Here is a 25766-nt window from a genome sequence, read left to right as displayed (position 1 = left end):
TACACCAAAAACAGGATGTTAGATCATCAAGCAGACCCTCATAAGTCTTAGAGTAAGAACATAAATCCAAAAGTCAATGAATTTGTGAAAATGGATATGTCACGCAAGTGTATGTTCCTCGGTTCTTTGTCTAGTCACAACAAAGATTTGGAGCAACGGACATTAAAGCCCTCGGCACGTCACAGCTCTCAGGTCTTGGACAACCGTGCTACAGCTCTTAGGCAAATCATTATTACAGCTCCATTTTATTTAGAAGATAGCAGAATCCAAGACTCAAAGAGAAGAGAGTGGAGGAGTGTGAGAGCGCACACACACGGCGTCGGGGGGCGGGGAGTGTCCGTGAGAAAGCACTTTGGCTCCTCCTTTTATATGTTTTTCCTCCACCTGGGCATGCCCTATGCAAATTGGGCTTAGCCAGGAGTGCTGTTTGTTCTGCCTGAAGTCTTCACTCTGGTCCTCAGACCTTCCTTTGACCTTCCTTGTCTTTTAGCCACCGCCATTTTGGACTCCTTTTTCCTATTCTACCTACCTAACAGATAGATCCCTTTTCTACTTCTGCATGTCTGAATCACTGTCTCAGAAGTCAGGGTCTATACTGGAAAACCTGTACCTCACTCAGAGAGCTTCATGGATTCAGATCAACATGAATGCAACATCTGCACTGTGCAAGGAATTGGACAGGTGCTGAGGAAAAGATGAGTGAAATGCAACTGTCTTCAAGGAAGGCCATGCGCACTGAGACAGTGTTAATCAACAATTAACACTCAGTCAAATAGAGGTGTGTGCCAGAAACAGATGACCGGTGGGCACAGGCCAGGATGTTAAATGAAGGATGTCATAGAAGGAAGCTTAATCTTCAATCAAACCGTGTAACTTCAGGTGGCCAATATGTTAAGATATGTTAGTTTTAAATAGTACAAAACAATTACCCATTATTTCCTTCCTGATGAGATGTAAGAAACTTGGTATGATGGTTACTCCTTTGTTAATAACTAACACTCTTATGAGACGCACCCAGGGTTCTTAATCCAGAGCTGTTTGCAGATTACCCCTAAAAAAGTTTATATTCACATTTATTAGCAACCAAAATTCCCTACGATTTGCATGTATACTTTACAAAAATTGGGGCATCAGAACTTCAGAATCCTAACAGAGCCTCAGAATACTACCTAAAGACATGAGCACCAATAACTAATTATCTATGCCCTACCATTCAGAGCAATACTTTGCTTCTGATTTTTGAGTACTGATTCTAAATCCAGTGAATAATGAAATTATTACTTGTAAAATAAAATCAGCTAACAAATTTATAAAAGCATGTTTATAAATGAAAGAGTGTAGAAAATGAGTGCGTACCACATACTAGAGCAAGAACAATTTCCTGAAAACTTATTTTTACACCCATACACACCCTATGTTACCTATAACACAGGGTGTGTATGGCTGTAAAATACTCATGTATTTCTTAGTGAAAGCCCAATTCCAAGTTTGCAGACTGTATAACACTAGCATTGGAAATGGCTGATCATCCAAGCAGTGTCCACTGAGAGCCAGAGCACTGCTGGATCTCCCAGACTGGAGACAAAGAAGAGTGATTCCACCCCAAAAAAGCAGGAAGATTTTACTGTTTTTAAAAGGTAGTAACTTTGTTTTCTCTTGATGCATCTTATCAAGAAGTGACCAAATTCAATGTAAAACATCACAACATCACTGTAAAACAACATATGTATTAGAGACACAACAAAGCTCCGCAATACACATCCTCATTTTAGAGTGAGCAACAAACGCTCAGTCGCCAAATCCAGTCATAGCTCTCTGAATTCAAAATGTTAACAATCCCATTCTCTGCAGTTGCCACAGAAAGCCATGACAGTTTACAGGAGAGTGTCACTTTTCTGTCTCTTTCCTCAGCTGTTGCTGTTGCAGCTAACAAAAGCACCAAGCAGTAGCTAGCATTTATTTGAGTATATCCTATATGCTGGCCCCATGACAACTGCCTTCACATTTCAATCCTCACAATTGCTCTACAGAGAAAAATTCCCATTTGTCAGAGTGGAAACCAACTGGAGTGGTTACATAACTTTCCCAAGCCATACAGCTGATAAGCTGGGGTGCTGTGTGCTGTGCTGAGTGAGTCGCTTCGGCCGTGTCTGACTCTCTGCAACCCTACAGACTATGGCAAGCCAGGGTCGATAAGCTGGAGTGACAGGATTCAAACCAGGGATGCTGAGCTCCAGAGCCTGAGCTTTTGCCACCGTAACACCCTGCAGAAAGAGTTTACTGCCAAAGATCAGACACAGAGCCTACCTAGGCCTCTCACTGCTGAAGACAGAGGCCCGGCCCTCAGGAAAGGGTGGCATCAGGTCACAGCGCAGAACGCGGTGCACATAAACAGATGCTATCTTCTCAGAGGTTGTTCCAGCTTAAGTTGAAAACTATGAGCACAAAGCAAGGCGAGACTCTTTACTGGTAAACAACTAATGAACAATCACAATTGACACAATTACAAGTGACACCAGTTGCAACCCAAAATAGTATCAAGATCTAATATAGCTCTCTCCTTGGAGTCAATAACACATTTATCCAAACTCACAAGTAATGTTAAAATCCATGCAATATCATAATCTACGATTCCACAAATCCCATTATACCACAGACTATCATAATTACTGAAATTAACTACTAAACTATGAGAACTTCCACTTTCACCCAATTTCCAAAGCCCTGACAAAACAGCACTTTTGAAATCAGGCAACACTGCTGTAGCCAACATCTCTGTGCATCAGGTCAATTTCAAATTATCAACCATGGACATGACTCGAAAATCATCAGTTTGCTATCACTAAACAATTCCACTGGTCCTATGACCCAATCATGACACAGAAATAACACATTTTAATCATATTCAGTGACTAATTCTGCCAACAAATCTGAAAAATAAAAATAAGTTTTCACAAAAATATATACAGTTCCAGCTCTTTAAGAACTAACTGGAATGCATGGAAGAAATTAACAGTTTTCTGCCTTCTTTTGACAGTTCAAACTGAAAGAACTAGGAAGATAAAGAATTCTTAACTGGATGTCTTGCTCTTTCACAACTGCTACTTTTTTTGAAATGGTAATAATAACATAGTAAAATTCAAGCAGTTCTAAAGATGAACATAAGTCTTTCCCACATCTGACCACATGATCTCCCCACCTCAACCCCACTCCCCAAACCCTGTCACTGGTCTCCTGTGTGTCCTGCTGGAGTCACCTGGAACACACAGACGCACACACCACACACAAGCACACACGCACACTCCACCCTGCGTGTCCTCTCCGTTCCTCCCCCTCTTGTTATGCTAAAATGGCAGACAACTGTATAAGATCTTTTCTGCCTCCATGTTTTTTCATTTAAATGTATCTTTGAGAAGATCTTAAAAATACTAGAAAGTTATAAACATCAAATCTAAACAAAATCTGTATAGAAACAGTACACACAAAACATCTCTCACCAGGTGTTAAAACTGGTGACCTCTGCTGGCAGGACATAGAGAAGTCCAAGGTCAAAGAAGTAAAAAGGGTCTGTTAGTTTTTGCACAAGAATAGGAAAGTTATTGGTATTTCCCTGATAGAGCAACAGGCTTTACTCCAAACCCCAGTTTAAGATCTCCAAATATATATTTGCTTACTAAGGAAAACAGACAAAGGTGACTTAGGGAAAATCCATCACTTAAGTGGGTGAAAAATTTTCAAGTATACTGCATTATACATTTTAAAATAAAAGATGACAAAAAACATTGATACAGCTACAAACAGCATCTAAAAATTCACACACATATGATAAATTTTATCCTATAAAATAATCATACAGAAAATGAAAAAAATATTAAGGAAATTCATTCATTATCTATTCCCATTACCTTATTTCACAAACCAGAAGTAGATGACCCAATTGCCTTACACTGCCAGTTAATGACATCTGACAATCACAAAATAGAAACTGAACAAAATTAGTACACACTCTACCCAATTAGCCTGCTCAAATTAAGGGGAAAGCATAAAACACCTCTCCCTAACCCTTAAGTCATGCTCCATTAGCAGTTGAATGTAACCACCAAAATATGCTATTAATTGTTAAACTCTGGCAAGGTGTTTGCTTACACTAATGTCAAGTACTTCCTATTTATTATTCTATGTAAGATGTAGATTTTTCAGTCCTCCAATATACTAAGAAAATTTAGATCTCTCTCAAAAAAAAAAAATCACAAAATTAAATAACAAAATCTCAGAATTTTAATATAGGAATTGATTGTATAAGTATCGGTAGAATGAAAGAGCAAACTTTAGAAAGCATTTCATCTTATCCTCTTATACCTTTCTGGAAACTAAATGACTTAGCCATATAACTACGGTTTTGTGTGTGTGTGTGGGGGGGGGGGAGGCAAAAAATTCACTTAATATTGAATCCACATTAAAATGCTATCCACCATTCAGGTACATAAGCAGTTAAGAACAAAAACACAAACATCCACTAACAACCAAGGCACTGGTCACCCTGTTATGATGCCTATCACTCAGGATACAATGCAGAAGGAAGGAAGGCGGAAGGGAAGGAAGGAAGTGAGGGAGGGAAAAAGAGGAAAGCAACGGTACCAACTTTGATCTCAGACAAAGATGCAGATTGATATCTAGTCCTTAACAAAAATTCTTTGTTTTAAATTACTTAAAAACAGAAAACCTCACCTTTGTTTAAAAAAAAAAAGTTTGAGAGTCCCTAGTACAATTTCACATAAAAATAACATAAAGACGACACTGGAATGACCATCTCTGACCCCTGACTGCTGTGTTTTCTTCTGTATTAAATTCTATCTCCTGAAAGAAATGTTCAATAAAGAGGAAAACAGGTGGCAAACTCCCCAGTTTAAACATTCAATACCTAGTCTTCTTCATTTATTCCTCAAGTTGACCATTTCACATAAATACCTTCCTTAACCCTCTGGAACTCTCCATTTACTAAAATGGAACTTCTGATCTTCCAGCATGACCCTTATGGTCTGACTGTACTATTTCTGAGCTGTGAATCCAAGCTCTCACAAAGCAGGGTAACATTCAACTTATTTTGACACTGAAACCTTCTATCTTAAAACTCTAAATGTTAAAAATTTCAAAAAGACATAATACCAAGATAGTTGCCTTTAGAATAAATCACCCAGGTGGATTGGCACCTCTTTACCACAAACTACTACTGAGAAGGGAATTCGCTGGTGGTCCAGTGGTTAAGACTCTGTACTTTGACCGAGGTGGCACGGGTTCAATCAGTAGGTGGGACACTAAGGTCCCACATGTCACATGGCCAAAAAAAAAGAAAGAAAACTACTGAAAAGAGATGGTTACAATGACATTCCTCTGGGAGACGGAACCCATTGACCCTTTATGATAGATAGTTAACACATTCATAGTAACAGCTCAAATGGGATTCCATGTGGTCAGAAGGCTGTCACATATAGTGAGAGCTAAAAACATAACCTTATTTAGACATACTACTGAGAAAACAATAAGCAAAAAAAACTGACAATTAGAAAATAAAATCCAAAAATCTTAAGTTTCATAACAACACAAATATAATCAGATAAAGCCAATTTAGCGTGACATGATTCCTAGACTAGGCTTTTCACCAGGACTGTGGCTACTATCCCAGGATTAAGAGAATAAAACTATCCACTTTCATTTCACTCTAAATAATGACTAGGTTCTTTTTTTCCCCTTCCTTGTCAACACTGGCAACATCAAAATTCAAATTAATGGTTATGTGACTATAGTATAACTAAACTTTGAAGGCTTAATTCAAAAAGAAGCTTGACACAGTACCAAGAGTGAAACAGGACTGTCACTGTTCTTATTTAAACATGGGCCCTCATAGAAGCAATCCATTTTATCATGAAGATAGTATAGTACAAAAGTCAAGAATTTTGCTACATACTCTGTGGAAAATTGGAGAAGGAAATGGCAACCCATTCCAGTATTCTTGCCTGGAGAAACCCATGGACAGAGGAGTCTGGTGGGCTACAGTTCATGGGGTCACAAAGAGTAGGACATGACTGAGCAGCTAAGGAAAATGGTCCTTTCCTTCAAGAAATCTAATTGTAGTTGAGGCAATGTGACACATTCTCACAAAACAATAAATAATTACGGAGTCTGCGACATTCATTAAATCCAATCCAATCTCAGAGAAAAAATAGCCTGAGTCAGGATGGCCAGAAAAAGCCTCATGAAAGTGGGACTGAAACCAGGCTATAAAAAGGACAAAGGGAAGAATAGCACACACGAAGGCGAGTAGTGAGTATGACAAAACTGCAGTGTTTATTTGACAGGCAAGCAAGAATCCCAGTTGGCGAAGAGTGGGAAATAAAGCTGAACAGGTTAGAATGGAGCCTTAAAGGCCAGACTTGAAGCATATGAACTACATCCAGTTGGCAAAGGGAAGCCATAATGGGTTCTTCAGCAGGGGAACTGACATGATGAACCAATATTTAAATGAATTACACTGTCGGCAGTTAGAGAAAATAGAATGAAGGCTGCCCAAAGCACCCGGCCAGAAAAGTAAAGCAATAACCCAGAAACCTAAACCCATTCATTCATTCCTTCCTTTACCGAGAGAAGACTGCTAGTTAAGAACATGGCCTAGAAGTCAGACACATTGGGCTCAAGTCCCTCTCAGCAACCCCTTCCTTGCTACCTGAGCCTGTTTCCAAGCAGCTGGTAATTAAAAGAGCAGTCACTCAGTCACAAGTACCTGCCAAAGCACCTTTGTGGTCCTGACACATAGAATTCTAGTAGTAGTTAACACTACTGCTGAATTAAGAGTGACAAAAAATGGGAAGGGAAAATAAGGCTCAAGGATACTTCAAAGGAACAGAACCTCCAAGCGGAACTGTCTTGATAGCAGCTGAAAATGTAGAACACTAACACAGATAAAAGGTTGAGACTGAAGGAAATAACCTACTTAAAGTAATCACTCCAATTTAAAAAGCAGATAGATCCTAGACACTGCGGATCCATCCTCGAAAAATTAAATCTCTCTTTATTTAAAAAGAGTTAGAAAAGGGTTCAAATGGTTCAAGCAGAATTAAAAGGTCCAAGTCCAAGCAACAGAAGAACAGCAACAAAGACACACAGAAGACCCACCACTGCCTACACCAGCCATGGAACTAAGCTTCCACTTAGTTACAACCCAGCCTCATGCTTCAAGTAAGCCTTAAGTCACAACTTCAGGAGTAAATAAATTACGCTAAGCATATGTCAACTATTTAGCCCAAGAATTCAGGAAATAAAACTGCTAAATACTTCCTATGACATTATGCCCCTACTTAAATAACAAGTAAATAAAATGTAATGCAAAGAAGCAAACTTCAAATCCAAAGCCATCATCATCCTAATCACCTTACATTTCCATAATGCTTCTTTGTCGGCTACTGCTCTCAGAAACTTACACATACTTTTTTTTTTTTTAAACCAAAGTATCCTAATGGCTCGACAGTAAGGAATCCTCCTGCCAATGCAGGAGAAACAGGGAATATCCCCTGGAGGAGGAAATGGCACCTCATTTCCTTCCATGTATTCTTGCCTGGGGAATCCCACAGACAGAGGAGCCTGGCTGGTTACAGTCCATAGGGTCACAAGAGTCGGACATGACTTAGCAACTAAATTCAGCAATAGCTGATTTACATTGTTGTGCTAATTTCTACTGTACAGCAAGTGTCTCAATTATACACACATACACATTTTATACATATATTCTTTTCCACTAAGATTTATTCCACAAGACTGGCTATAGGTCCCTGTGCTATACAGTAGTTCATTGTGTATCCATTCTAAATGTAATAGTTTGCATCTACCAACCCCAAACTCCCAGCCCATCCGTTTCCTTCCCCCTCCCTCTTGGCAGCGGCTAGTCTGCTCTCCGTGTCTGGAAGTCTGCTTCTGTTTTGTAGATAATTCATTTGTACCGTACTTTAGATTTCACGCATATCATACAGTATGTATCTCTTTGACTTATTCACTTAGGATGATAATCTCTAGTTGTATCACACAGATAATTCTCTTCATCTGCTCAACTCTATGAAGTTGACTGTCCCACTACACAGAGGAGCAAACTAAGACACAGTGGAGTTGCTCCCACAAGGTGATAAAATTAGTAAGGGATGAAGCCTGAGTCTGAAGCTGGGGAGTTCACCTTGAGAACGCCTAACAGAACCTGCAAGCTGCACAAAATGACTTTTATGATTTTTCTTACACGAGTTTTCAGAAATATGTGCTCTGAGGATCTGCTTTTCCTTCTTAAGTTTAAGTATGGAATCACATTTCCTTATTTCTGCTGGCAGTATGTGGAGAGGCTACATCACCGCAGTGAATCTTAAAGTCGGAAACTCAGCAGTGGACAAGAAGATTACATCTTATTACTAATAAACAGTTCTAGAGAGTTAAGCCAATGATACATGAGCCTTATGAATTTCATTTATCTACACAATGATGTGACCCAGTTAGTAGCAACCCCAATTATAGAATTATAAACTTCATTAAAAACAGTAGTTTTTCAAAGGATACCTACAGATACAACTGACAAAACTTAGGCCCAGCTAAAGTCATCTACACATAAAACGGACTAGGGCTCAAACAAAGGTCTGAATACTAGTGCATCATTTGATCCTTCTGTGGCCTTGAACAAGTGAATTAACTTATCTTCACCTCACTGTTTTAGCATCCACAAATACTACCCAGCTCAGGATTAGACTGGGGTATGAATGACGTAGCAAAGCACCTCACACCTTTCCTAGAGTACAGCCCAAGCAGAGTTCCTTTCCTTGGACTCTTGCTAAAAGGACTATTAATGGTACTCTTAGGGAGTCCAAACCCAGAGATGGTGAACAGTAAACCTCTCCAGCATAGCCTTTCTCACATAGGTTTTTAAATTCAAGTATCTCTTGGCAATAGAATAGTATATACCAACATATGGTCTCCAAACCAGACCACACTCTTACCAGTTGTTTGCTACACAGCCCTGGGGTCCTAGCCTTTTTGTACTATGGCGGTGTACTGCTTTTTTTTTTTTTTTTTTTTTTGCATGTTAGTGACTTACACTATAAATGTCATTTGAAATGAGTCAAATTCCATGTACTAGAAAAATATAAAGTCCCAGACAGTGTCAATATTTCTGCCATCTCTCTCCCCTGACTTACAACTATTCACATTCTTCTCAATTCTTTTTCTACAAATAACACAGAAAATGAATAAATTCAACAAATTATGTCTTCCTCAAAATATGTCAAGTCAGAAATTCTTTGTAGTAATAACTGCTGTAGTAAATTGGAGATGAATCCCTTTATCAGCTACCCATTTGACAAGGTTGTACTTATATTTCACTGCTATATATGAACAGATATATTTGTTCAACAGGTTGTCATTCAAAAGGTCCATTAGTCTCATCTCTTATCAGTAACCCCTACGTTTATAGTCATTCTGCCCTTTCTGAATATTAGCCTGAAAGGCTCCCAGTACACAGGAAGCAGTTACTTCTTATTCTCCTCCTGGGCATGTTCTGGTGGTAATTATGATAAATCTTATGTTGAGAACAGATCTAACAAAGATCTCTGAACATGTGCAAAAAAGTTATTAAAATAGTCAACACTTCTTTGAAACAACCAATGAAAAAATATAACCTTCACAAGGGGCCATCCCATTTACCACCGGTGTTCCCCACACTAACAACCAAAGCTGGTACACATGGGAATAAAAAAACCTGTTATAAAACTAATGGTGACCCTTGCAACAATTTTTATGGCATTAACAAATAATTAAGTTCCTTAACAGTAAGAAAAACTTTTTCCTTGTACGTATTGTTTTCATACCCCATTCGGTTTAGTGCTTTGCCCTCTAGGTCTGATTCTAACAACTCAAATGGCAAAAAAAAAAAAAAAAATAGTAGTCGTTTATGGATTTAATGGTTGTGATTACATATATCACATGGTGCAAGACAGCAGAATTGGGGTGAAAAAAAAACATATTCCAAAGAAGCAGGAAAACCTCGATTTAAGAGCAAAAAGTATAAACACAAATCACAAGCCTAAGCACTCTCAGGCATATTTTCTGCTGCCCCTCCTCCACAGGTAAACGCTATTTCTAGAACGGCGCTCAATGATAATTTCCGAAGCTTGCTTGCCATGAACTCCCATGATACAACCCAACATACACACTGTTTTCATGGAGACAAAGCTGCCCTATTTCACCAGACTATAAACTTATTAAGAGTGAGAACATACAGTCCCAGGAAGTCAAGATTACTAAAATACACCAATGCAGCATGAGTCTGATTTAACAAAAATGAAAATAAACCACACTGGGAAAACCAAAAAGTCACTCACTGTATCTTCAGCGTGTAATCAGGATATTTATCACTTTTTTAAGTAAATGAAACCACCACCAGGGCCTCATATTATCCGACCAGATAAAGGAGTCTTAGGAAAAAAGGGGGGAGGGAAATGATTACCTAATTATATGGGGGAGGGGGAATTAAACCATTCAGACTAAAAATAACCTACATTTCACCCACCATATTTTATGAGCAAGCTTGTTTAGATCAACAGAAGGGTCTTGCCTGGAAAACCAGAAAGCCAACAGTCAACTTCCCTCAGTCAACTATAAATCATAGAGGCACTAAAACTCTTCACCTTGGTGCTCGCACAGTCCACCGGTTTAAGCAAACTCCAGACACAGAAAAATCTAGTTTTTAACTTGATTCCAACACTTTAGTCATTCGTAATCACCACATTATTTTCGAGAATATCATTAGATAAGCTAAGAACGGGAGCGTTTTTTAAAAGCCATTACAACTCAAATTTTACATGAAACACACCATTTTCACAACCCAAATTTATTCTCGGTTGCCCCTGCAAAGTGATGCCTATTTCAGCAAATTAGGAACTTCCAAAAATACTGAACACGCTCACACACGCATGGCTTCCCTCGAGCTGCCATTTCAGATTAATACTTCACTGAAATAAAAGTCTGCTGCTGTTCAAAAAATGACATCGGTTGCAAAGAGGAAGTTACCGAGAAACCACCCTCACAACGTGGCCTTTACACTGTCAGAAAATAATGTGACTCTGAGCCACCCAAAACTTACCAGGAAGCTAGCAATAACTTTGCCAATTCTACACTTCTGAACCCAACTTCAAAAAGGCTCTATCAAATGCCTCCTCAAGACGCTAAAAAGCTCCAAGTTACAAATAAACACGTCCCGGAGTGCGGCCCTGCGGCCGCGCGCCCCTCCCCCCCCGCACCCCCGCCCAGGACGCGCGCCCCAACAGCCGCCCCCCGCACGCCAGCCGGGGTCGCAGCGCCGGGGCCTGGGCCGCGCCGGGGGAGGGGCGCGGACTTCCATCGCAGCCCCAGGTTTCGCCAGAAAACGTGCACCGAAGCCCTCTCCCCTGCTAAAAATAGGCTATAAAGGAGTCGGCCTCATGATGGCTCCTTGATTCAATTTGCTGCAAATTCTTTCCTGAAAGCCTCCCCCACAGACACATACACACACACCACACACAAAAAGGGGGTGTAAATGCACGAAGGGTGGAAGAGGGGGAGCAGGCCGACGTGCACATTTTCGGGGACAACAACATAATAAGGGTGAGGATCCCCCGGGACCAGGAAAGGGTAGGGGGTGGGCAGGCACGTGAGCATTTCAAAGAAGCCTGGGAGAGCAAAAAGGGGGGATGGGGCACCCTAAATGCCGTCCCTCCCTCCCCTCCCCCACCAAACCCCCAGCTCCCCGAAGGGCCAAGTTGAAAAATGCATGTTCCACTTGCGCCCATCCCCCCCACCACCACCGCGGCCTGGCGCCCCCCAGACCACCGCGGCCCGCGCCCCCCGCCCCGGCCCGCGGCCGCCCCCACCCCGGGGTCCGGCCCCCGGCGCTTACCTGGAAACGGTGGCCTCCGACGCCGCTCCCCCCTCCCGGGAATGGAGGCACAAGGAAATTCCCCTCCTCGCCGCCGCCGCCACCTCCAACCACCCCCAAAATAACCCCTCCGGGGGGTGAGAGGCAATTATAACCCCGGCGAGCGGAGGGCGCGGGGGATGGGCGCCGGGCGGGCGGGGGCGGGGAGCGCGGCGCGGGTCCCCAGGTGGCGAGCGGAGGTGCTCCCGCCGCGGGGGGAGGGGCGGGGGCGCACGCGGCCGGCGGCGGGGGGAGGCGGCGCGCGGGGGAAGGGCGCGAGCGGGGAGAGGAATTGAGGCAGAAGGTAAAAGCTGTTACTAAGGGAAAGAGCCAAACGGTTCGGAGCAGCCAACGGCTCAGACACTCAACACTGGGGAGAGAGGAATGGGGACCAGCCAGGCACAAATGAGCTCGCGAGGCCCGCGGCGGCGGCGGCGGCGGCCGCGCAGCAAAACAAACCCGAGCGGCCTGCGCCGGGCGGGCGCGCGGGGGAGGGGCCGGCGGGGGAGGGGCGCGGCGGACGCGGGGAGGAGGCGGCGGCGGCGCGGCGGGGGGGGCCTCCGCCGGCCCCGCTCCTCTGCCTCCCGCCCGCCGCGGCGGCGCTGGGGGCTGGGCGGGTGCGGCGCAGGCGTTTAAAAAGAAAGCAAGACCCGCGGGCGCTCCCAGGCGCCGCCGGGCCCCCGGCCGCCCCGCCCCCACCGCCGCGCGCCGCCGGGTGCGGGGCGCCTCCGGGCCGGGTGGGGGCGGGGAGGCGCCGGTTAACTTTCCCGGGGAGGCCGGCCGGGCTCTAGCGTGGTCGGGGGCGGCTTGGCCCCGCGCGCACCCGGGCAGCGCGGCGCGGCCGGCGGGCCACACGCACGCGGTGAGCATGTGCGGAGAGCGCGGCGCAGGCATCATATGGACATTTGTTTGGGAAAAGAGCTGCTCGCACCTTTGTGTGCATAAATACATATGTTTCTCGGAAGCCTACCCCGAAAGGTGCTTTATCTGTAATAAGCGATTTTCAAAATATGATCCAGAGCACCGGATCTGTGGAGAAAACACGCGCACACAAGAAAAGGGTTTTGATACTAAACACAAAGCTGTAATTGAAGTGTTTATGCCCAAATGTACTGTGAATTAAACATATGGTGGTATTTATCGTCTGGTGGGTCTGTTTGAAAGGTTTTGTCGATCAGTTCTCGTTTTACAAAAATAAAATAATGAACTAAATGTTTGCTAAACATACATACCTCTACGGCAGCATCGACAGTAGAAGTTTATTCACTTTGTCTACTTTTTTTTGTAGCTCATCAAGGCGGTTTATAGATTATAACTTAGATTAGTGATCATGTAACAATATTGATGAGGGCAGCGGGTTGTTTTTAGAAAGGGTGGCACTTCACAGGTTCGAAACAAATGTGTTCGGTGTAAGGTCTTCAAAAAGCAGAGCTTGGGGTTTTCTAGGACCTTTGTATAAGCCTAAGGTATTAAAAAAGCACCTTACTCCTTTAACTTTAAGATTTGGCCTGAAAGAAACCTTTTTTGTTGATATTTTCAGTTACTGCTGTCTTCAGAGTAAAATAACAATTTGCAGCCTTTTTAAAAGGTTAAAGGGTTCTGTTTTCCTACTTTTGTACTTAAATATTTGGAAATTGGGGTAGTCACTATTGTAAAGCAATGGTAGTTTCCTCTCAGTATCAGAGACCTAAATTCTCACACCAAAAAAAAGTTCATTAAAACTAACTTTTACACATCTGGACTCTGGGTGGCCTAATAAGCTCAGTGATGAGACAGGTGCCCTTTTTTGGCCAAAGTCAAAGGCTCTTGCCCCTGTTGAGTTCGAGGAGCTGCTGGAGGCCTTTCCAGACCTTTGTGTGTTCTCTGGGGGAGGTGGGGAAGGAGGTAGGAAAACCATCAGAAGAGAGGGAGTGAGATTGGAAACTCCCTCCCAACCACCAGAAAGTGTTCAAAGCCTCTCTGTGGTTTGTCCTTAGAGCTATTTTCATATATGAAAGAGGGAATGTTAGATTAAACAATGTCATCCGATGGGAATTTAGATAACTGCAGGTTTCCAAAACACTGTATTGAGTGTACAGGGAGACAGCACAAAGAGAGCTGGTTTTGCATCAGAAAGATTCTGAAGCTCAGCCTGACTGCAGAACTAGCACCTTTTGCAAAGGCACTTTTCAGAAGCAGTGAAAATATAATATTTTACTTTTTTTGTCAATATTTGTAGTGAAATACATATAAATGTCACTAAGCATAATCTTCTGTTCAATTAGTAAGCTATCTCAGTACAACTAGGGTTCATTATCTGAGCCACCCAGTGAAACACATCTATCGGCCTAGCTTGAAGTTTCACATTATGCCACCGTGCGTGGGTCCTGTTCAGGCAGTAGCTACTGGAAAATCAAACCACCCATCTAGTGAATGAGGACTCCTCACACTGTTTCTTGACAGGGTCATCTCCACACCGGGGATCCCAGACTTACCTTCCCTTGAAATGACCTCATTCCCTCCCTTCACAAGGGAGGGCCCACCCTGCCTCAGGTCCCTAAGATCCAGGGCTTCCAGCCTGAAATTCTTAGACCCTACACCAAGCTGCTATCTTTCCTAACAGAAATTCCTAAATTGTTATTATCACATTGGTAATAATAATCATTTGTTTATATCCTTGAAGTTTATAAAGTATTTCTGTGCATAAATGACTTCCTTTGAATATCATGAAAATAGTCACCAAAGGTGGGGACCTGTGCCATAAACTTGTTCCAGTAAAGTGAACTTCCTCCCCTGTGCTTACTGAAGACAGACTTGAAGTGACCTTTGGACAAATAAAAGCACCCAGTGTGGAAAAGCCTTGGTTCTCCCTGTGAAGGGGTTTTAAGGGAGGCTTAGGGGCTTCCCCGGTGGCTCAGTGATAAAGGAGTCTGCCTGCAATGCAGGAGACACTGGTTCAATCCCTGGGTCCAGAAGATCCCCTGGAGGAGGAAATGGCAACCCACTCCAGTATTCTTGCCCAGAGAATCCCATAGACAGAGGAGCCTGGCGGGCTACAGTCCATGAGTAGACCCAATTTAGCAACTAAACAACAACAATCCCTTTCACTTCTATATTCCAGAACCTATCTGATATGATAAACATTGTGGCTTCAACATGAAATACTCAGATAAATGAGGCACTATACAAAGGTCACATGTATTGTTACCGCCACCCACTAATCATTCCAACACATGTAGTATACCAGATCAGAGGCCTCACCAAAATGCAATAGTTAGGCAAGAAAGCCTTGACAACAAAGAAGTAACTATTGTTACCAATTTCCAATACTTTGTCCTAATCTAAAAGCTGTCCTTATGCTTTGAATATAAATGTTAATATGTTTCTAAAAAAGAGTAATTATTGTTACTAAGAAATTTTAAAGCAAAGTGAGTGAAGTCCTTCAGGCCTGTCTGACTCTTCGTGACCCCATGGACTGCAGCCTACCAGGCTCCTCTAGCAAAGAGGCACATTATTAAGTTCTCTTGAACTTTCTAGCTAACTCTCAACAAAGAGAAACCTGGGGCCAGTAACTGTTACCAGAAGTTACATGTTTGTTATAAAATGACTAAACAAATCTTGACTTGTTTTATTTCAGTAATATTACACCCGGGGGTGTGGAATGGCAAGATAGCCTACACCTTTGCAACTTATATCACTCAGGAAATAGAACGTTTTAAAATTAAGGTGGTTTAATCCCAGAACTATAGGATCTCATTACTGTATTTTTAAAGCCACCGTGATGTTTTAAGTTGTTTACGTGAGCTGATCTATGTAATTAAAATATTCAAAACAAACTTAATAACATGAAAAAGACATCTGATACCAAAAATATGATCCTGGCACTGTAACTCTTTCTCGTATTTTTACTCACCCGGGAACTCAGTGGCTTTGTGTCTGCAGCATTTACCCTCAAGCGTCTCTCTGGCACCCTGTGATATATTTCTGTTTCATTCTGACTAGTTTGTGTAATTCTTTGTGGCTCTTCCAGTGTTCAGGGTTTGCCATCCACAGCAATGCACATCTCCGACACGCATCTCAGGATCTCAGCATACAAGCTCCTTTTCTCCATCTGTGCTTAGCAGACGACGTGTGACCTTTCCTCATCAGTGTGAACCTTGTCAGTTTTCCATGACTCTGTGACCCGATTTCATTACAACAATGAACTTTACTTGGGAGTCTTCATTTAAATTACAAAAGCGACACACAACCATCTTACAAGTATTTATGCCTCTCAGATAATGGAAATAGCAGGTCGTATCCTGCCTTTGTGATTAGTCAGAATAGAAAACCAGCCACACACAGAGCATACTGCTGTACCCATCACTTACTTATACTGACCAGCCATGTGCTTCCTTGGGCAGTGATCAAGGCCTCACGTTATGCTGATGGTTTTGCTATTCATTCAACAAACTTTTATTGAATGTTTAGTGTACCATGCATTGTTCAAGAAGTTGTTTACAGTAAACCAAACACAGCCCCTATACCCGCAAGGACTTTATGGTCCAGTCCAGTGAGGAGGGGGTTGGGAGGACAGATTTCAAAAAATACGTGTGCTTCCCAGGTGGCGCTAGTGGTGAAGAACCTCCCTGCCAATGCAGGAGACATAAGAGACGCGGGTTCGACCCCTGGGTCAGGAAGATCCCTGAAGAAGGAATGGCAACCCACTCCAGTATTCTTGCCTGGAGAATCCCATGGACAGAGGAGCCTGACAGGTTACAGTCCATGAGGTCACAAAGAATCAGACACCACTGAAGTAACAGCATGGCACACATATTAGGCTATAGTTTGACTTCCATAACAAAGGCAATATAAAAAATGGTTTAAACAAGATAAAAATTTGTTCTCTAACGTGGCCATTCCAATGTAAGCATTATAGAACTGGTAATGTAAAAAGGACCCAGTTTGTTCTACTAGCTCAACACATATCTTCTTACTGGTTGCCTAACAGCCTTTCTGGCTCCTGCCATCACATTCAAATGCCAGTCACTGGGCTCTTTCAAGACTTGTCCTGGCAGTTGTGCTTATTACTTCCACTCAGACTCACTTGGCCAGGACTTGGGCATATGACCATACCTAAGTGCTAGTAAGTCAGGTAAATGACAGGTACCAACCTTAAATAAAAGAAGATGGGAAGATGGTTGGGAGCATATATTAGTTTAGATAGAGCTTTTAGAGGAGGCTGCTCAGTTAAGGTGACCTGTGAGCAGGAAACAAAATTGGGGGGTGAGTGGGCAAAAGCAGAAGAAGGAGGAGGGGATATCAAATACAGGAGGGTGAGAAGGTAAAAGTCTCTCAGTCATGCAAATCTTTGTGACCCCATGGACTGTAGCCTGCCAGGCTCATCTGTACATGCAATTCTCCAGGCCAGAATACTGGAGTGTGTAGCTATTCCCTTCTCCAGGGGATCTTCCCAACCCCGGGAATAAACTCAGGTCTCCTGCACTGCAAGCAGATTCTTTACCTTCTGAGCCACCAGGGAAGCCAATACAAAAGAACAGAGGCAAAAGCTGTATTTAGGGGTAAAAATGATGCCAGTGAGCCAAGCAGTGGCCAAAGAGGGAGTCAGGAACCAGATGTGAAGGTCTTTTTCTTTTCATGAGATGGAAAGCCATCAGAAGGTTTTGAGTGGAGAAATGACTTGATCCAACTTCTCTTTTATTATGGGCAGTGTCGAGTGCAGTTGTGCAACAGTGGGAAGGGGACAACTGGTTAGGGACTAATGTAGAAATCCCAATGAGAGGGTGGCACATGGGGGATGGTGGCAAGACCTGGTTAAAAGATGCTAAACTCTGTGTACATTTTATTTATTTTTAATTGGAGGATAATTGCTTTACAATGGTGTGTTGGTTTCTCCTGTACAACAACGTGAATCAATTATAAGTATATATATACATATATCCCTCCCTTTTGAGCCTTCCTCCCACCCCTCTAGGTTGTCTCTCTGTGTACATTTTATTTAATTTTTTTAATAATTTTGTTTATATTTATTTTATTTTTTGGCTGTGCTGGGTCTTCACTGCTGCATGGGCTTTCTCTAGTTGTGGCAAGCAGGGGCTACTCTTCATTGTAGCAGGCTTCTCATTGCGGTGGCTTCTCTTGTGGCAGAGCACAGACTCTAGGGCTCACAGGCTTCAGCAGTTGCAGCACATGGGCTCAGTAATTGCAGCCCCCAGGCTCTAAAACACAGGCTCAATAGTTATGGTACACAGACTTAGTTGCTCTTGACCATGTGGGATCTTCCCAAGTCAGGGATCTAACTCACATGTCCTATATTTACAGGTGGATTGTTTACCACTGAGCCACCAGGGAAGCCCTCTGTGTACATTTTAAATAAGCATCAGAAAATATACTTGTGGCATGAGAGAGAAACACAAGAGTCAAAGATGATTCTGAGATTATAGACCAAATAAGTAGAAGAATGGAATGGCCATTTATCAAGATGGAAGAGACTGGGAGAGGAGAAAGTTTATGAGGGAAAAATCAAGAGTTTTGCATTAGAGTTTGATGTGCTGATCAGACATCCCCTTGAAGACATCAAATAGGCAGCCAGAGACCCAAGTCCAGTATTCAGAGGAGGGATCAGAGCTGAAAAACATCATGTTGGGACTCATCAGTTAAGTAAGGATATTTGAAATCATAGATCTGGATACAACTGGCTAGAGAGTAAGTGTAGGCAATAAAGAGCTCTCTATTATCTTATACAGTCTCTGGCCCCAAATATCTCCCGGGCTGTTGATGGGCTCAGAAGCCTAAACGTATTTTATCACTGGTGGATATAAGGTGACACTCTATCTGGACAAGGACATTGTTGAAAAGAAACCACAGATCATATTAATGGCTACCAGTTATTGAAGCTTGTTGCTTGTTACCAAGCACTTTTATCTTTGCTGTCCTTAATTTTCTCAAAAAACCTGGAGAGGTAAATAATATTGTTATCTCAGTTTGACTCATGAGGAAACTAAAGTAACAAGACCAAATAGCTTATGGAAGTTCATGTGCCAAATGGCAAAACAAGAATTTACACTTGAGGCTGTCTGACAGCCCTGTCTGCTCTTCCGCAGAGTGAAACCAAGCAGGTCACGGCAAGAAAGTGCAAGTCCTTCCATGAATGGAGAAGAGAGAAATGTAAAGTGGAAAAAAGGAGAAACTGCTTGAGGGAGGAACCACATCGTAATCTCAGTTATGTGACCCACAGTTTCTAGATTAGAGTCTCCAAAATTTACTGAGTGCAGTGGTTATAATCAATCAACTGCATTCACTCGTTTGCACTCTGAGCTGTTAATATTAGTCCATCTACACAAGGAAGGAAGGATTACATAAGGAAGACCTTTGTGCCACTTACTCCCTGCCTCTCACCACCGCTTCCCCTGCCCCCACGTGGCAATTTAGCTGTAGACTGTTCTTAAAGACAGATTTTGCGGGCAAAGAAGGCAATATACAGTAATTCAGTTTCCTTTATTACAAATTTGAAAACCTAGCTTTCCTTTAAGCTTTCAATTTCAAGTTCCATATCTAAGTCTCTCTTTTAAGTGAATGTTTACAATTTAGTTAATTAAATTCCTTTGAATTATTAAACTGCATTTATACATTTAATATATTCAATCTTTTTAAAATACTTTATTACTCAACAAACAAAAGAATCACAAGTCATGCTCATAAATATGATAAATTAATTTTAAAATAGGATGAATCTTATTCTTTTGAATATTACAAAAATACAGATTTAATAAACTCATATCTTTTCATTAGAAATCACAAATCTAAAACAATGACAGAGCTTATGGAGATAGTTTAAATTGGCATCTCGAGGATAACCTGTTAAGCATTCTAAAATGTCAAATTATCTTAAACATAAATGTTTATAAGACCAAACACAAATATGCACAAATTATTTCTAAGCATAGAATAAAAAATTTACTTTCGTAGACTTGAAAAGTTTAAGTAAGTAATGAGATACTTCTTTGTTTAACTTGATGCTTTACTGGGACTAAAACAAACATGCTTTAAATAAAAAAATTCTACTGGTCCAGGTGAGTTAGGATGAGTGGCTAATCGTCCTAAGAGGTTCTGGCTGGATATGTAGACATTAGGGTAGCATTTCTCATAGCTGATAAAACATGCTGAATCCTCCTTAATGCCAGTCAATGTGAATAACAAATTATCGCCTGCAAATGGCTAGTGGTCTTGCCGCCGTTCCTGTTCACAGATTCTGCCTGCATCTATTTCTTGCAAGTTATTTGTATTTGTGCCCCTACTGCTAGATTGGGGCTAGTGGTAAAGAACCCGACTGCCAACGCAGAAGACTTAAGAGACACAAGTTCAATCCTGGGTCAGGAAGATCCCCTGGAAGAGGAAATGGCAACCCACTCCTATATTCTTGCCTGGGAAATCCCAAGGACGGAAGAGCCTGGCAGGCTACAGTCCATGGGATCACAAAGAGTTGGACACGACTGAGCAACTGAACACAAAGCACAAAGCACTGCTAGACTGCTGACAAACCTAGCTGAATTCAACCAATTTATGAACTATTTCATTCTGAATTTTATTGTTTTTCATCTCTGATGAGACTACAATTCTTAAAGAAGTTAACTGTGCACTCTCTCATGTCTGTGACTGGCTCTGCAGTTCTGAACACACACACACATACACACACACACACATCTTCAATATACCTAATGGAAAGAGAGCTGCCTTCACTTTATAAGAATATGCCAAATGCCCTCATTTAAAGATTTCTCAAACTGTGTTCCATTCATTGTGGACACATCGCATGTGGTATAGTGAATAAAAGGGTCAACATTTTAAAAGTTTGGGAAATCTCACATGTTAAAATATCTTCTAGATGTTTGCAATGTTCGTTAGCATATTAAAGACTGAGAAATTTTGCAGTGTGAAAATCTTATAAACCCACTGAACCCCCTTTTTAAAGACATATCTTTCAAAGTCTTGCCAGGCTAGCATTCTGTGAAACATATCTGGTAAATTGTGTTCAACTTGGTAAAATACCTTTAATTCTTGATCTTTTATTTGTTTACTTTTTGGAGATTCTAGCTTAGATATACAACTAAATGGACTTCCTAATACTTTCTTAGGGCTTCCCAGGTGGCTCAGTGGTAAAGAATCCACCTGCAAATGCAGTTGATGCAGGAGACATGGGTTTGATCCCTGGGTCAGGAAGATCCCCTGGAGGAGGAAATGGCAACCCCCTCCAGTATTCTTGGTTGTAGAATCCCAAGGACAGAGGAGCTTGGGCTACAGTCTGTGGGGTCACAAAGATTTGGACATGACTGAGCACATGCAATACTTCTTTTCCCCTAAACTTATCCCACCCTGCCATAGATAAAATTCAACAGTTGCAGCTCTTCCCCACAGGGGAAACTGCTCTCCCAGGGGAAAAAGGCAAGAGAAACTGTGTGTCCTGTGGCAAGTCCCCTCCAAAGAGAGAGGGGAAGTCCCTGAGTACCTTGTGCTCACTCATTTCCTTCCCGCAGGCTTGAAAGTCACTGTCCTTTGCAAAGACTCAAAGAATGCCTCCTGAGGCACAGATGCCCCCATCCTTCTTCAGCTTTTGATGTTGTGATCTTCCTTGAGCAACACAAAGGGAAGACTGTGAATGCCAGAACCAGGTTATTGTTGAGTCAAATAAAATGCACTTGATTTTAGACACATTTAGTGATAGGAATAACCACCACAGGGCTAGGTGAAGGGTCAGAGGAACTGAGTTCTAGATTGCAGCTCCACTTAAGTTGTGTGTAATCTTAGACAAAGCATCAACCAGCTCAGCTTCCTCATTAATAAAAAGGGAGGACATGAACAGCATTGTTCCAGAGTCAGGATTCAAAACATTTCTCAGCCAGTTCTGGCCACACAACATCATCCTGCCAACTGGCAGCCTCACAGCCTATCTCCATCACTCAGTCAACATCTATTGGTGCTACCACGTGCCAGCTACTTCACAGGGCTGACGCATGCATCTAATTAAATAATGTTTGTGAAAGCGGATCACAGCCTCCTTTCAAAAGCAAAGTATTTTTAGTCATTATTATTCTGTGTAATAAAAGGTATAAAGAATAAGAGAGATGGGAAGCTTCTTAGACACGTCTCACATGTTTCTTCATCTTGCCTATCCCCCTAGGGGCAGCAATATTAACTTTGAGAACAGAAGTCACTTCAAGCAATAGCCAGAGGAAGTGGAGACCTGGGCCAAGACCAGCCTGAGACACAGCTTAACCTCAAAACATCAAACAGTAGTGAGAGCGAGCATGTTATTGAGTACTTACCATGTGTTAGGTTTCTTGTTCAAAACCATTTTATGCAGATTAACATTTAATCCTGGCCATACCTGGATGAATGTGTGTGTGTGTGTGTGTGTGTGTGTGTGTGTGTGTGTGCATGATCAGCCCTGTTCTACCGTTTGTGACCCCATAGACTATAGCTCACCAGGCTCCTCTGTCTATGAAATTTCCCAGGCAAGAATACTGAAGTGGGTTGCCATTTCCTCCTCCAGGGCACCCTCCTGATCCAGGGATCGAACCTGCATCTCTTGTGTCTCCTCCATTGAAAGGAAGCTTCTCTATCACTGCTCGCCCTGGGAAGCCCAGCTGGATGAATGAGGAGCTATTATTATGAGGAAACCGAATCACTGGCTGATTCAGGGACTTGCCTGAGGTTCCCTAGCTAGTAAATGTCAGCACTGGATTTTCTTTTAGGCAGATGAGTTCATGTCCTTAACCACGACTCCACACAGGGGTTGGGGTGGGAGAGAACTGCAGCTGCCAGAGAGCATTCTGGGTCACAAGCCACACCTGGAGGTCCTGGGAGGCCTGAGAGAGGAAGTCTCAGAAGCAGACATCTCCACAGCTCTTAGAGGGAAGGCACAAGACCCTCAGTCTCCAGAAACTCCTGGCTGGCAGGAGCCCTTGCCCACAGGCATTGAGAACTGGGGCACCCACAGCCTGAGGAGGGGCAGCTCCAGGGCATAGCATGAGGTGGAGTCGGGGAAGGGGGCAGGAAGAAAGGAGGGGAGGAAAGGACTGCAGTCCTCCATCCAGCTGGGGAAAGGCAGCCAGGTCAATGGGTTTGCCTTTGGGTGGGAGGATTAGCTCTACTGAGTAAATACACCTGGAGCTGAGGGCTGGGGTGGGACTTCCTCCTCCTGAGGCGTCAGAGATGAGTTACAGAGGAGTGAGGGCAGAGAAAGGGCCCTGGCAGGCTGGGAAGCTGGGGACCAAACTTACTGTAAAGGGCAAGATAGTAACTATCTAGCCCTTAGGCTTTGTGGGTCATGTTCTTTGTCTCTCCCCCTTCTCCCCCCACACCCTCCCCGCCACCTTTTAAAAAGGTATACACAGTTCCTAGCCCAGGCTGTGACTGAATTTGATCTGCAGGTTACAGTTTTGCCAGCCTTTACTCTGGGCTGCCCTCATGGCTCAGATGGTAGAGAATCCATCCGCAAAGGAGGAGACCTGGGTTCCACCCTTGGCTGGAGAACATCCCCTGGAGAAGGGCATGGCCACCCAGTCCAGTATCCTTACCTGGAGAATTCCATGGACAAAAGAGCCTGGTGGGCTATAGTCCATGGGGTCACAAAGAGTCGAACACAACAGGGTGACCAACACGTTCACTTTCTTCTTTCAACTCTCACTCTAAATAAATCATCGGTAAACCTCACGTTTTACCTGAGTCTGACCCTGCCCTCCTCTCCAAAATTGGCCATTGACCTTGAACTAGGAATCTCCAAAGAATTGGAGGGACCCTGCTTGGACCTTATTCAAGGAGTTGGATGAGGAAAAGGGCGTAGGATTCTAACTCTGGTGATGCTTCGTGAAATCTGAGTGAGGTGTGTTCCTCTGAGGTGCCTGAAGACTAACTCTTTTTGGCCACCCAAAGGTTGGCTCTGGAGATGTTTATGCCATGCACAGCTGCACACGTGAGCAACTCTGCAAGAGTTAGGTCCCATGCCACATTCCATTTGAGAAGTGATGCCTGAGACGATATTGCAGAGCAATGATACTTGGTATTATTCTATTTCAGGGAAAGTGAAGGAGCCACCTTTCCCTCTTTACCCCAGAATGGAATGTCCCGATGTTTTTGAGAAGAACCTGACCTTAGCAGGAAGAGACTGTACCTTTAAGTAAACTTGGCTCTCGGTCACAATGTCTCCTTTGAAGAGCCCAGCTATGCAATAAGGAAGTTCAGGTGTAAAAACAAGCTGCTTTACATATTTTGCTCTTAGAGGGGCAGCTCATTGTCCTACCATCTGCCCCAAACTGTCTCATATCTAGACACAGAACAGTCTTCTCTTCCCACCTTGAAGTTGAGCTAAAGCTATTCTTAACTAACACAGAGGCCGAGGTGTTTTCTGGCTGTGCTGGCTCTTCACTGCTGTGTGTGGGCCTTACCAAGTTTCGGTGAATGGGGACTGCTCTCTGCTTGTGGGGCACAAGCTTAGTTGTGGCCCCGCAGCTGTGGGCAGCAAATGTAGGGTCCCTCCTCAGACTCCCCCACTGCCCATCCCTCACCCTAGTCAGCATACATTCTACCAATAAGGGTAGCAGGGTGAGAACTTTGAGAAGTATTTTAAAAAGAGAATTATAAAACACATCCAAAATATAGAAAAAGGATTCCTTTTTCTTTAATCTTTTAAAAATATGAGATCAGGATGATAGTAATAAGTAAGATTCATGCCCACACCCTTGCAATTTCTTAAGACTAATCAGTATGTGGTAAAAATTGTTTTCTAAAGCATATGCTCTTAGATATATCTCTTTATATAGACATATACATATAGCTAAATCCCTAATTAATAGAGGAAATATTTGAGGTAATAAAATGTTATAGAAATTACAGTATTGTCTTACATCATGTTTATGTTTGGTAAATATGTTAAATACTCCAGCTTGATTTAATGTAAAACAGGTACATAATAACACACAAGCAAAAGTATATAAAAGGCCCATTATAACCAAAGTGTTTAATAAATGGTATTTCGTTATTTTTCTCAGATATGTGCCAACAAAATTGTAAAGTGCCAAGAAAAGCAGGAATGGTATTTAAGGTTCTGGCCAGCTTTGGACTTGAATTTAAGTTTTCGACCTGAAGGTTTCTGAAAATGTGTGCTTTAAAGATGATGCTGGTATCTAGAACAGATACTCCAATCAACACACATACACCCCCTACACACACACACACGTACACACACACACAAACACGAGGGAGGCAAGAAAAGAAGTATTTCGGGAGAGAGCAGGGATTCTTACATGTGAAGATTATTTCCGTGAACCACGATCCTGTGATTCAGCATTCATAAAATAAATCGTTTACAATTTGAGCAAACTAATGTCAGGTTCCTGCAGTGCTAAAGAAAATGGCTTGTGGGAGTTAATAAGAAATAGGGGCTGGAACAAGTGTGTGGGGCCTTTGTTCTGTTCCAGGGGGTTGACTGTCCTTAGAAGGCTTACAAACCACTATTTATGACTCACCTCTCCACCCACACTTCTTCTCCAAGCTCTTAATACCACTTAGGTCTTCTAGTGTTATCCTAGGATTTTAATTCCACAGTTCAGTTCAGTTCAGTTGCTCAGTCGAGTCCGACTCTTTGCGACCCCATGAACCGCAACACACCAGGCCTCCCTGTCCGTCACCAACTCCCGGAGTCCACCCAGCCCAACGTCCATCGAGTCAGTGATGCCATCCAACCGTTTCATCCTCTGTCCTCCCCTTCTCCTCCTGCCCCCAATTCCTCCCAGCATCAGGATCTTTTCAAATGAGT

The 25766-nt window shown here is 42.8% G+C and overlaps 1 protein-coding gene and 1 long non-coding RNA gene across 3 annotated transcripts in view; one reads left to right on the top strand and one right to left on the bottom strand.

Annotated features, from left to right (window-relative positions):
- The window catches only part of TBL1XR1 (TBL1X/Y related 1), a 178075-nt gene extending 166055 nt beyond the window's left edge, over positions 1-12020 (bottom strand). Inside the window, exon 1 of one of the 2 annotated variants that reach the window (XM_070791713.1) lies at positions 11957-12020. The gene's annotated coding sequence lies outside the window, so the exon portion shown is untranslated. Of the gene's footprint in view, positions 1-11164; positions 11284-11956 lie in introns of those variants that run through there. The other variant, XM_019959464.2, reaches the window with a different exon arrangement.
- LOC139183668 (uncharacterized) overlaps positions 11414-25766 on the top strand; it is a 64761-nt gene continuing 50408 nt past the window's right edge. The window contains exon 1 of the long non-coding RNA XR_011567266.1: positions 11414-11664. This is a non-coding gene — a long non-coding RNA (uncharacterized lncRNA). The remainder of the gene's footprint in view (positions 11665-25766) is intronic.

The sequence above is a fragment of the Bos indicus genome, chromosome 1, assembly GCF_029378745.1.
Source record: "Bos indicus isolate NIAB-ARS_2022 breed Sahiwal x Tharparkar chromosome 1, NIAB-ARS_B.indTharparkar_mat_pri_1.0, whole genome shotgun sequence".
Lineage (NCBI taxonomy): Eukaryota > Metazoa > Chordata > Mammalia > Artiodactyla > Bovidae > Bos > Bos indicus.
Note: the sequence above shows the minus strand (reverse complement) of the source record. Positions and strands in the feature narration are given on the sequence as shown.